The sequence below is a fragment of the Schistocerca nitens genome, chromosome 4 (assembly GCF_023898315.1).
Source record: "Schistocerca nitens isolate TAMUIC-IGC-003100 chromosome 4, iqSchNite1.1, whole genome shotgun sequence".
NCBI classification, from domain to species: domain Eukaryota; kingdom Metazoa; phylum Arthropoda; class Insecta; order Orthoptera; family Acrididae; genus Schistocerca; species Schistocerca nitens.
The window spans coordinates 152,609,081-152,622,194 of NC_064617.1; positions in this window are offsets into that span (position 1 = coordinate 152,609,081).

Sequence of the window (13,114 nt, forward strand, 5' to 3'; positions counted from 1 at the left end):
GAGCGCGGCCCGAAAGGCTGCAGCAAGACTATTGTGCGGAAGCATGCGTCTTTATCAGAGCTCTAACTCCTCTCTAGTTTTGGAAAAGGTCCCAGTTATCCACCAGTGACGGTAATAATTGCTAGCACCGTCCAGTATGTACCCATGTTTGCCGAGATAATCACCACGCCAACGAAATTTCAACGTTTTTACAGAGGGTCTGCAAGACGGAGACTTTTCTTTTATTTTCAGACGGGGACAGGGTAACAGCCAATCGTCTTTTTAGCCACGTTCCAAAGCAGCCGTTGAAGCGCTGTGTCTTTCCGTTCCCCCGGCAGGCTACCAATCGCCGCTTTTTTAAGTAAAGGAGACATTCTTTCACGTAGTCCTTGCGTCTTCGCATGCGCGTTTGTTAGCCGGCAGATGCGCACCCCTCCCCCCCCCCCCCCCCCCGTAGGCCCTCCCCCTACCCTTGCTTTAACGTGGCCAGACTCGAGCCGAAGGAAGCAGCGAGGGTGGAGGCGCCTAGGCCTTTAAGCTACACATTTATGGTCGTGCCGAAGGTCTCTTGTTTGCTTCCCCCTGCTAGGCTGATGTGCCGAATAAACGGAAAAATACAGCTTCTCACAAACAGAAGTGAACAGCTAATTCAGTTTCTAGTTTGACTGTAAACAATATGAAGAGTTATAAATGCATTTTTCAAGTAGTATAACGAGATATGAAAAGAATGTTTCAGTCACCCATTCGTTATGTTAACAGACCAGGGAAGTAGTATGAGGGCATAAAACATCGTTTACCTTCACTCACTTAAGGCGTCACCATGATATTTTTACATCAGCTATGCCCATTTTAAGTATTACCGGCAAAAACTTAATTTACAGCTCAAAAATATTCTTACAGTTTTCACAAACTTCACTTTCCCCATATAAATCGTCTTCGTCACGAAAAGTCCAAAAGCAGCTTCTTCAGTAATCACACCCAAATCCTACAATCATTTGCATGTTCCTAATATTCGCATTCATTATCTCCCAAACAAGTGAGTCTTTCGCGCACTACCCAAGTAATGCTCATGCATTCACTGTCGTCATCAGTATAGCAATGAGGATTCCTGCTAACTTTGTTTACAGTTGTGACCTAAGCCAATGACTTTGACCTAGATTTTGGTCCGCTTTGCTTGCATTACATGACCCATGTCATTGGCCTCCCAATGCTGATGTCAGTAGTAGAACAAACTATGTTTCAGTGCATTTTGTTAGTGCGGGTTGCTTACATCACGGGCAGGTATGTACTTAGGGGCAAACCTATTGTTCTGCTTTCATTGACAGGTACTTAACCTATTGTTCTCCTTTGATACACAGGTATTGGTAAAAGGATCTTCCTTCCTTTTGATTGACAGGCACTTAACCTATTGTTCCCCCACCCCCCTCCCCCCACCAATAAGGAAACCTGCCCCCTCGCTGCTACATGTAGACTTTCAGGTCTGAGTTATTGGAATAGTTCCTCTCACGCTTATCAATTTGATTGACAATTAAATCGATCAATTAATTTGCCTCTCCCTCCAGTAAACCCCCTCCTCCTGAAAATGGCAGGAATTTCAAATTCCATCAGGACAATGGAACACACCACATATACCTCCACTAATCTAAGAAAGTGGCAGAAAAATAGGTCACTTGGGCTACCTCCACTAACCTAAGTCATCTGAATGCCATATCTTCCTAGGAATTGGCGGGAAAAGGACTCAGCCTGTGCTGGATAGGATGGAGGTAAGTCTTTATTTTGCAAACAGTCTCTCAGCTTGTCTACATGGCTTATGAAAGTAGCTCAGAATAATGCCAAATGCATTCCTCCTGCGGACCCTAACGTGGCACCCCATCCATCACATGCTACCCTTCCTGGAAATCGTTAAGTTCTGCTTTCAACAAACATCTCAGAAACGCAACCATTCTCACCACTATGTAGAGGCTCCTATATCCAGGCCCAAAGGATGTTTTGTGAATGAATGGAGCAATATGATTGGATCTTATTGAATTCACCCACAGAAGTACTGATGCCAGTGGTGTGGAAGCACTATCACCTTTTTTTTCTTTCTGCAGTCGAGACTTTCAGCAGCAAAACACTATTTTGTATAGTTCACCATATTGTACCGACAATTAAACCCTGAAAAGTGACATACAGATCGTCAAATATGGAAAGGCTCTTACTCAATTACTATGCTCTGCCACTGAGGACAGAAGATTGAATATCAGAGCGTGAAACCGATCTCCAACCCAGCAATATATCACCACGTACCATGTCGATGTAGTAAACATACAATTCGTATCCTGCACCATACAAAATCGCCCCTTTTACATCATTTGTGTAACTATCGGCTGCCACTCATACATACACCGTGAAAACAGACAGTATAAGTACATGCACTGTAGGTGTACTCCTCACTGCACTAGATATTTCCCACAAGGGCGGGCAGTCATCCAGTCCCGACGCATGACCAGAGTGCCCTCAGCGGACCGAAGTCACTCTCAGAACTGTTCTAGAAATTCGGCGTTGGCTCCCCTCAGCACAAATGCGTTACTGCTTTTGGCCCCGACCTGCTTGCTTGATTGCTTATCTACTCACCTCTCCAGACTCTGGGATTACAAGAACATATGTAATTTCACATAGTTTACCAGAATGTCATACCACTTTCGCGATAATTCTCGATATCAAGCACATAGCAATATCACTTGCATAGCATTATCGCTAGCACATCATAATTCTGAAGATATTGATTGGAAATTATTTGTGTGGAACCCCGAAACTTTAGCGAGGTGGAGCTTGCTATAAACCACAGAGTAACTGCGAAGACCTTTACATGAAAACTCGAAAAAATAGAGGAAACTATTTCAACTCGCGAATACCGAAATCGGTGATGTAACTAAGGTATTTCTCATCTCAAGAGAACCAGCAAATGTGTCTTCCACCTGTCTTTCACCTGCTAGATGCTAACACCACAATCGATGTTCCTTCAAGTAAAGAAAGATGTGAAATGTGCAGAAGCAGTCAACTGGACAATTTACATGGGAGAGACTAATGGTCCAGTGCAAACACACGCCCCTTTGAATCTTCTCAAATATCCATGCGATCACGAAAGCTGCCTAACACATACTAAGTATTAGTTCACTATTTGGCTGTCTAGAGGACGACATGATTAAGCCAGTTGCATTCCTGCATCCCAACTGACCTTTCCATTCGGACAGCTCTTGCCATTAATGGGAAATGTGAATCATTCCTGCCACAGGCCACTGGCATTGCACCCTAAGCACACGTAAGCAGAGCAAAGTATCAGAAATACACTCTGATGATGGCTGTGGCTATGGAAATAGAAATATCTGTACCATTATTATGACTTTACATACTCTTCCCTTTGCTATCACAGTATTCCACGTCATATCCATTCCTTCCTTACTACTGGACATGGTCATTTCTTTTGTACATGTCGGAACACAAACACATGCTTTATAAGCCTGATGTTCAAGGCGAACTGATTGCTGGCAGTACGAAATAATACTGACAGAAAATCAACGATGGGTGGACATGTCTCATAAGTTGTCTTGCATGTGGTACCACTAGAGGTGCAATCGTCTTACAAACTGCCAGATGTTAAAAAACACAACCATATCACCGTCACAAGCGGTACTGGTTCTACAGGTGCATACAAGTACCCATGTTAAAAGCTATAATGGTTTTATAAATCTATGTCTGGCATTACCTCTGAATGAAGTGTTTGACACTGAATATAGACGACAATCACCGGAGTGCATTGTATCAGACCAACAAGGCGCTTACATGTCACCGATGGTGCAACCTCATATTAAAATTACCACATTTTGAGAGTGATTCCGCTAAGGAGCGTGATATGAAACCGGTATTTGCAAATCATTAATGCCGTCGCCGCAAGATATTCCTCCAGTATTTGTAATGCATTCTGTCTCAATGCCATGTCAGAGATTTGATGATATATCGACTGTTTTATAGGCGATGGTTGATTGAGAGGGATCACAAACAGTGGAAGATGGTGTGCTGATTGAAGTCGTAAGAAATGAACACTAGCTTTTCAGATATCTAGTGCTACGCATTTGGTACGAAATGCAGGGTATGTTCTAGAATCCTTCTACAAATCGATGTCAGTGACATAGGTCTGTAATTCAACGGATTGCTTCCATTTCGTTTCTTGTGTGCTGTTGTAACATGATCAGTTTCCCAGTCGTTAGGTACGGATCTTTCGTCTAACAAGCGGTTGTATATGATGGCTAAAGAGGCAGCTCCTTCAGCAGCGTACTCCGAAAGTAAGTTAACAGGTATTCAATCTGGACCAGAAGACTTGTATTTAGTGACAAGTCGCTTCGTTACGCTGAGCGTATGTAATTCCAAATTATTCATATAGGCAGCAGTTAATAATTGGAATTCTGAAATAGCACTGCATCTGCCTTGGTAAAGACATTACGAAAAACCGTGTTTAGTACTTGCGCATTAGTGTCGGTGTCATCGGAAATATTACGGTTGCAATCGCGTGGTGAAGTTATTGATTGGCTCTAGTCGCAGGCATACTTTATACACAGCCAGAATACCTTTGGATTTTCTGCCAGATTTCGAGACACTTTCGTCGAGGAAAGTGTTAAAGGCATCTCGCACTGAAGTCCGCGCCAACTCGAGCATCTGAAAACAATTTTCAGTGATGGGGATTTTGCTTCTATTAGATCTGGCATCGTGTTTTGTTGCTTCTGCAACAGTGTCCTGACGTGTTTTGTGTTCTATGGGAGATCCGTCTCCTCTCTTATTAATCTGCTTGGTATAAACTCTCAAGTGCCCTCAGCATTATTTCTTAGAATTTAAGCCACATTTGGTCGACGGTTACATAGTGTGGAAGGAATCGAGACTTGGTCTTAGGTAGGCGTCAAGAGAATATTTACCTTTATATTTTTAACTGAACACGCCGCTATTTGAATGTATTACTCTTTATTTAATTACGACCCAGGTTTCAGTCTTTTATGCCATTCTCTAGTCATTAACACATATTCCAGAACGTCAAGCTCACAATTGGTCATGGTCAGCACTTATTCCAAGCTTTTCTCTTTCCCTTCCGTTAAATCCACTTGATAAAGTTCCAAACTGACCAACAGTATCTAGGAATAGACGATTGGTGTTTTTAAATAGCCGCTAGAATTACACTTCCGTGAAGAGAAGGATAGGTTTAAAGGTACTGCCGACGATGTTGTCGTTAGGAAGGGAGCACAGGCTCGTGTAATACAAGATTGGGAAGGAAATCGGCTGTGTCCTTTTTAAAGGATCCGTGATGTCATTTATCCTAATTTGTTTAGGGAAACTACACAAACGTAACTCGTGACGGAAGAATGAGAACTTGAACCTTGCACCTCCCGGGTGCGAGTATAGTGTCTTAACCACATCAACATTCACTCTGTAATTACATTTTTTAAGTAGTCTCCCGACAGATCTCAGTCTGGCAAATGCTTCCAACACGTTTAGGTTTATTTGTTCGTTACCCATAAAATCACTCCAAGTAAATGCTCCTCGACTGTTAATAGTTGTGACAACTTACCGTGACTGATTGCTGGTCGATATGTAATGGTCTTCCACGCAAGTGTACCCTGGGCATGTGTCTTTATCTCCGCTTCACTAATGCAAACTACAGATATCTGCATCTGCTCGTTGCACACAAACCTTGGTCTTCCTCTGTAATTTTTAATTCTCACACTTCCCTCCATTACCAAATCGACTATTTTTTGATGCCTCAGGATGTGTCCTATCAACCAACCCCCTTTTTAATCAAGTTGTGCTACAATTTTTTTCTCCTTTTCAGATTGGAGCTGTTGTTGTTGTTGTCGTCTTCAGTCCTGAGACTGGTTTGATGCAGCTCTCCATGCTACTCTATCCTGTGCAAGCTTCTTCATCTCCCAGTACCTACTGCAACCTACATCCTTCTGAATCTGCTTGGTGTATGCATCTCTTGGTCTCCCTCTACGATTTTTACCCTCCACACTGCCCTCCAATACTAAATTAGTGATCCCTTGATGCCTCAGAACATGTCCTACCAACCGATCCCTTCTTCTAGTCAAGTTGTGCCACAAACTTCTCTTCTTCCCAATCCTATTCAACACCTCCTCATTAGTTATATGAACTACCCATCTAATCTTCAGCATTCCTCTGTAGCAACACATTTTGAAAGCCTCTATTCTCTTCTTGTCTAAACTATTTATCGTCCACGTTTCACTTCTATACATGGCTATGTTCCATACAAATACTTTCAGAAACGACTTCCTGACATTTAAATCTATACTCGATGTTAACAAATTTTTCTTCTTCAGAAACACTTTCAGTCTACATTTTATATCCTCTCTACTTCGACCATCATCATTTATTTTGCTCCCCAAATAGCAAAACTCCTTTACTACTTTAAGTGTCTCATTTCCTAATCTAATTCCCTCAACATCTCCCAACTTAATTCGACTACATTCCATTATCCTCGTTTTGCCTTTGTTGATGCTCATCTTATATCCTCCTTTCAAGACACTCTCCATTCCGTTCAACTGCTGTTCCAGGTCCTTTGCTGTCTCTGACAGAATTACAATGTCATCGGCAAACCTCAAAGTTTTATTTCTTCTCCATGGATTTTAATACCTACTCCGAATTTTTCTTTTGTTTCCTTCACTGCTTGCTCAGTATACAGATTGAATGACATCGGGGAGAGGCTACAACCCTGTCTCACTCCCTTCCCAATCAATGCTTCCCTTTCATGGCCCTCAACTCTTATACCTGCCATTTGGTTTCTATACAAATTGTAAATAGCCTTTCGCTCCCTATATTTTACCCCTACCACCTTCAAAATTTGAATGAGAGTTTTCCAGTCAACATTGTCAAAAGCTTTCTCTAGGTCTACAAATGCTAGAAACGTAGGTTTGCCTTTCCTTAATCTAGCTTCTAAGATAAGCCATAGGGTCTGTATTGCCTCAAGTGTTCCAATATTTCTACGGAATCCAAACTGATCTTGTCCAAGGTCGGCTTCTACTAGTTTTTCCATTCGTCTGTAAGGAATTCGCGTTAGTATTTTGCAGCCGTGACTTATTAAACGGATAGTTCGGCAATTTTCACATCTGTCAACACCTGCTTTCTTTGGGATTGGAATTATTATATTCTTCTTGAAGTCTGAGGGGATTTCGCCGGTCTCATACATATAGCTCGCCAGATGGTAGAGTTTTGTTCAGGACTGGCTCTCCCAAGGCCGTCAGTAGTTCTAATGGAATGTTGTCTACTCCCAGGGCCTTGTTTCGACTCAGGTCTTTTAGTGCTCTGTCAAACTCTTCACGCAGTATCATATCTCCCATTCCATCTTCATCTACATCCTTTTCCATTTCCATAATATTGTCCTCAAGTACATCGCCCTTGTATAGACCGTCTATATACTCCTTCCACCTTCCTGCTTTCCCTTCTTTGCTACTCGTCCAATTTTTAACATCTTCTTTAGCACCACATTTCACATATCCTTTTTCACTACATGACATCCCGTCAATTACTACAAACTGTGACCTCTGTGACAGGAAATCACTAACTCGATAGCACAATTGAGACTTCTTAGCTTTTCCCGTTAGATGTTACTCGTTTTCTACTTCCATAAGTCTCGATTACTCCAATCGAAAGCTGTTAACCCCTTCTCCTTCACTGCTCGATCAATTTATAATCCGCATCAAAAAGGTATCCGCCCCCCTCAGTCCTTCTCGGACCCCTCATTAACACCTTCTTAAGCCACCATCATTGCTCATTCTCTTAACTTGCCCAAACCACTGCACACTTTCATTTTGCAGTCTTGCAGTTACGAACTGTATCACTTCAATTTTTCCTCCTATTTTACATTGTTTTGTTCTCATCTTCACCTGTGATCTGTGGATCTTCTCATAAAATCTAATTCCACTGTCTTGGTCTTCATCCTTCTTTTTTTCGTAAGCGTCTACATTTCTGCGCCATAAAGGACTATTCTCAGTAATACTTTATGTTGATTAACACTATTGTTCGAGATCAGTCCCTATAGGGATTTCAATGCACATTTACCCGACGCTAATTTAGTCTCTATATCTGTATCTCAGGTGCCTTCATTGAATATAACAGAAAATAAATGTTTGATATCTTTTGAAATTTTTACATCTTCTGGAGCTAAATCCCCTCTTTGTTACCAATACACAAATGTTCCGTATTTTTTAAATCAATTTTCAAATCCCAGTTTATGTATTCTATCTGTAATTTACCCGGTTTGTTCTATATCTTCTCTGTTGATTGCGAAAATTATCTAGTCACTTCAAAAAAGTTGTGAATGCATTCTGTCCCGAATATTTTTTGTATCACACCTCCAGCGCATGTTCAATGCACATGTCAAAAACAAATGGTTACAGATTGCAACAGTGGTGTGTTTAAAGCTTACTTTTATTCTGATCTCCGTCTTCACGTTTGCTCCTCCTCTTCACACATTCTCATAACTGTATTAATCCATTTAACCCGTTCTTTTACTGTCTCCATGACAAGTGCAATTGCAGATCTTGGGATTCTGTAGTGTGCTTTTTCCAAATTCACAAAAGTCTTACGCGCAACATTTCAACAGCCTCTGTTGTCTTCTTGTCTGAACTGCTTATTGTCCACGTTTCACTTCCGCGTAAATTCCTTTATAAAAGACCTCCTATCACTTAAATTTTTATTTCGGTTATTAACAAGTTTCTCTTTTTTGGAAACGCTTTTTCTTACTATTGTGAGCCTCCATTTTATGTCACCTCTACTTTGGCCGCTGTCAGTTGTTTTGCTGCCGAAGTACCAAAACTCATCCATTTCTCTTACTTTTTTCATTTACCAGTCACCATCGCCTGATTTAATTCGACTATGTTCCATTAAACTACATTTTTTTATGTTTTGTGTCAGCTATAAAAACTTCTCACAGTGTAGGGATCATTGACGCAAATAACCTAAGAATATAAATTCCATAGCGCCAAAGACAAGCACAGATGAGGAATCTGGGGAGGAAATTCTTCCTTCCCTGACACGATGGAAAGTGTGTCACAGCACCGCTGGATGTTCTCGGCGGGCAATCTCTCCGGGGATATATCGATCAGCTCGCCCTCCTTATGCAGATGCTATATCTGTTGAGTACAAGATTGGAATCGCGCGTGGCGAACAGAGCACTTGTAATTTGGTAAATGCCGACCTGGTAGGGAGGGAGGTGAGGATGGGGTGTGGGGGTGAAATCCGCATTGCAGGGCTGGCGTGAGGCCCTAGCCTCTGCCTCCTAGTAACAAATCGTCTTCCGCGCAGATAACGTTTTGTGCCTTTCTACTCTGCCTTAGCACAGATTGGCTTCCAGGGAGAACTATGTGAGTGATAGCTTTATTGACTCCTACTCTTCCTAACCACATACAATATCTTACACTGAAAACTCCTTATCCACAACACCATATTATTTCGCTATATCTGCGTCCATCCTTATTAAACTGTTGTAAAGAGAGTGGCGTAGGATGGACTTTATTTCACTACTACCGACTACGTAATACGTATAGCATACTTTAATCCAAACTCCAGGCGCAACTGTAGAGGTGGAATACCATTGTAATTGTCATCGATTAGCGTAGCGAAAGTCGTTGTAAACTGAGGATTTGGCAATCTTAGCTCGATTATTTTTGCAGATGACTTTCCATCGGAACCTATACATGGAGATTTTTTCAGTGAACAGACTTTAGGGATTGATCGCAGAGAGGATACGAAACAAAAAGTTTGATGAAATTTTGTCCGAGAATGCATGGTTTCCATGTTAGAGACCATTTATTCAATCATACTTTGTTACAGGGACTGTGGTCTAATACACACTGTACCATGCAGCCACATTTACAGTATACGTGGTTTCCTCCTAGAGGGTGGTACTGCTTCTCATACGTTATCAAGTGGTTCAAATGGCTCTGAGCACTATGGGACTTAACATCTGTGGTCATCAGTCCCCTAGAACGGAGAACTACTTAAACCTAACTAACCTAAGGACATCACACACATCCATGCCCGAGGCAGAATTCGAACTTGCGACCGTAGCGGTAACGCGGTTCCAGACTGTAGCGCCTAGAACCGCACGGCCACACCGGCCGGCCATACGTTAACCCCTAGCGCCCTCTCCTGCCATAGTAATTGGTAATGTTGTGTTCGATTCACTTCTCTTGTTGACCCAACTTATAGTGGACGCGATACAGTGTTGTACAGAATCGTTCTGTATTCGAATCGAGAGCTTGCCGACATGGTGTTTATTTGCGGAAAGGCAAATGGCAACGGGCGGCGTGCAGAAAGATTGTACAGGAGACCTATCTCTGCCGATAACAACCACAGCATTAAATGTTTGCAGCAGTGTGTAACTGTTTGTTTGAGACGGGATCGTTTCAGGAAGCAGAAAATCGTGAAGGACGTACCAGAAATGTTCGGACACCAGACTTGGAGGAAAATGTGATTAACATTATGGAAGGTGATCCGTGTCAGTACCAGGCAGTTGGTCCGCCAGTACAGGGTAAGCCGTGAGGAACATTCTGCATAACAATTGTTAACACGCTTGTCACTTACAGCGCATGCAGGAGTTATTGGTGACAGACCTTCCACATCGATAGGGATTTGTCACCGGTTTCTTCACCACGATTCAGGGATCTGTGTCATCCATCTATTCACAGATAAGGCCACCTTTACGCGGAGTGGTATCTTCGGCTGTCATTACAGTTATCTGTGGTATAGTATGCAGAACCCCATGGTATGGTGACAGCGAATCATCAGCATCGGTGCAGCCCAAATGTGTGGGCGTTCCACGTCGCCTAACAGGCCGGAACTCTAGGCATTTCTTGCTGTGACTATGCCTCCTCTGCTGGAAGAAGTGCCATTGATGATTCGAAGGGTTATGTGGCTTCTGCGTGATGGTGTTCCAGCCCACTTCGCCGTTAACGGCCGGACGTCTCTCGATTTCGATGGATAAGACAAGGGGGTCCAGTTGTACGGCTTGCTCGTTCATCGGATCTCAACCCATGCGATTTATTGTTATGGGGCCATCTCAAAAGTGTCGTGTATGTAGAGCCCATTCCAGATGTGGAGACGCTGGAGCAGCGTATTCATGCTGCCTTTAACACTGTTCGGGCACAGCCTGGCCGATGTAACCGTGTGAGACAGAATATGCTATGGCGTGTACACGCATGCGTTGAGGCACATGGAAACCATTTTCAACACATACCGTAACTGTGGCTGCATGGTACATCGCGTATTAGATCGCAGTCTCTGTAACAATATACGAGGGCAGTTCAATAAGTAATGCAACACATTTTTTTCTGAAACAGGGGTTGTTTTATTTAGCATTGAAATACACCAGGTTATTCCCCAATCCTTTAGCTACACAACACTATTTTTCAACGTAATCTCCATTCAATGCTACGGCCTTACGCCACCTTGAAATAAGGGCCTGTATGCCTGCACGGTACCATTCCACTGGTCGATGTCGGAGCCAACGTCGTACTGCGTCAATAACTTCTTCATCATCCGCGTAGTGCGTCCCACGGATTGCGTCCTTCATTGGGCCAAACATATGGAAATCCGACGGTGCGAGATCGGGGCTGTAGGGTGCATGAGGAAGAACAGTCCACTGAAGTTTTGTGAGCTCCTCTCGGGTGCGAAGACTTGTGTGAGGTCTTGCGTTGTCATGAAGAAGGAGAAGTTCGTTCTGATTTTTGTGCCTACGAACACGCTGAAGTCGTTTCTTCAATTTCTGAAGAGTAGCACAATACACTTCAGAGTTGATCGTTTGACCATGGGGAAGGACATCGAACAGAATAACCCCTTCAGCGTCCCAGAAGACTGTAACCATGACTTTACCGGCTGAGGGTATGGCTTTAAACTTTTTCTTGGTAGGGGAGTGGGTGTGGCGCCACTCCATTGATTGCCGTTTTGTTTCAGTTTCGAAGTGATGAACCCATGTTTCATCGCCTGTAACAATCTTTGACAAGAAATTGTCACCCTCAGCCACATGACGAGCAAGCAATTCCGCACAGATGGTTCTCCTTTGCTCTTTATGGTGTTCGGTTAGACAACGAGGGACCCAGCGGGAACAAAACTTTGAATATGCCAACTGGCACTACCAACAGAGATGTCAAGTTGAGCACTGAGTTGTTTGATGGTGATCCGTCGATCATCTCGAACGAGTGTGTTCGCACGCTCCGCCATTGCAGGAGTCACAGCTGTGCACGGCCGGCCCGCACGCGGGAGATCAGTCTTGCTTGACCTTGCGGCGATGAGGACACACGCTTTGCCCAACGACTCACCGTGCTTTTGTCCACTGCCAGATCAAGGTAGACATTCTGCAAGCGCCTATGAATATCTGAGATGCCCTGGTTTTCCGCCAAAAGAAACTCGATCACTGCCCGTTGTTTGCAACGCACATCCGTTACAGACGCCATTTTAACAGCTCCGTACAGCGCTGCCACCTGTCGGAAGTCAATGAAACTATACGAGACGAAGCGGGAATGTTTGAAAATATTCCACAAGAAATTTCCGGTTTTTTCAACCAAAATTGGCCGAGAAAAAAATGTGTTGCATTACTTATTGAACTGCCCTCGTAGCATGGAATCCATGCTATCCGGACATAAGTTCACTAGACCTTCATTAAACAGGGTTGTCTGTGCAGTTGTGCGAAGCCATTCTGCTATGGTGGTAGTAGTTAGCGCATGTGCGTCGTGACCAGGTGATCTGGATTCGAATCCTGGTGTTGGTACAAATTTTCACACCGCACCTCATCCAGCGTGTATATGTCATAGATATGTCACATGATATATTGAGAAAGTCTCTTGGAATCATATGGTTTCATCTGAGTTGTCTAGAAGTTTTTCATTAAGTGGCCATTCTATTCTTACTACCTGCTAAATGCTGCAAGACTTTAGGTCACTGGTCTGCATTTACTGATTACCCACAGTTATGACAGAACAGAATCCTTCTATCACTTGTGAAGATGAGACTGAATTCAGCAACATATTGTTGGAAACGAGAGCGAAAACCTGAATGTACTTATGGAATTATATTGCCAATCACATCACTTAAGAAA